Source organism: Trachymyrmex cornetzi, unplaced genomic scaffold, assembly GCF_001594075.2.
Source record: "Trachymyrmex cornetzi isolate Tcor2-1 unplaced genomic scaffold, Tcor1.1 scaffold933, whole genome shotgun sequence".
NCBI classification, from domain to species: domain Eukaryota; kingdom Metazoa; phylum Arthropoda; class Insecta; order Hymenoptera; family Formicidae; genus Trachymyrmex; species Trachymyrmex cornetzi.
In genome coordinates this window covers 252,856-253,875 of record NW_017300282.1, presented here as the reverse complement: position 1 = coordinate 253,875, position 1,020 = coordinate 252,856, and positions in this window count along the sequence as shown.

The following is a 1,020-nucleotide window of genomic DNA, read 5'->3' as shown; positions in this document are numbered from 1 at the left end:
TTATAACACAGCCAATCACATTAAATAGTTTAATTTGGAAATTCATCAATGGTAGCAATCTGACTTTGTACGTCTATTCACTCATTCTATACTTTTACTTATATACGGACTTCCATGTCGTGTGATAAAAATTGACGAGTATATCAAGCATTAATTTTGATCGTGTGTCCTATTTTGACATTAAAAATAAGCGTCGAGCACTCAAAACTATTGTATTAATTCTGCTGAACGCAGTAATCGTTGTTCAACTCGTAACGAAAAGGAAACTAAGTACAAAGCTAACAATCAGAATCTGTTCTGCTTCTTCATCACCAAATATTTTATGGAACAGAATTAAAATAGAATCATTCATTAAAACGGATTGATTAACTTTCTACCTAGTTCCGTTTTCGTTACTATTCCATTCGCTATTTGCATAGAAATGTACTGTTTAGATTAGTATTTCCAAAACAATGCTTGCAACGGCTTGTATGCAGGAATCATAAAGATCAGTTTTCTTAACGTCGTAACTTTAATTTCATTGGTAACTTTTATCTTCATGTCTTTTTTCATAACTTATTTAAAAGAGATAAAATATAGTTATCTATAACTTAAAGTTACCCATTAGAACAGTCGGTTTTCACTAATTTGTTTGCTAACGTTATCAAACTTTAAGTTAAATCCCACCTGAATGTAGTACTTCATTTGTAGGTGGACGCACGCTTCTACATAAGTAAAGACAAAGAATATGCTATAACATTGCAAGCAGTGTGCGATGCAGAACTTCGATTCTTGGATTGCTTTGCTGGATTTGCTGGATCAGTAGGAGATCGGCGTGTCTTACGAAATTCAGATTTATGGAAGGAAGTCAATGCAAATAGAGCATCTTTTTTTATGGATCAAGATTATATCATTGGAGATAAAGCTTATCCATGTCTGTCATGGTTGATACCACCATTTATTAATTTCGGCCAACTGACAGAAGTAAGATATTCAAATTAGAGATGGAAGCATGTGCTTTATAGGGAGCGTTCCTTTTAA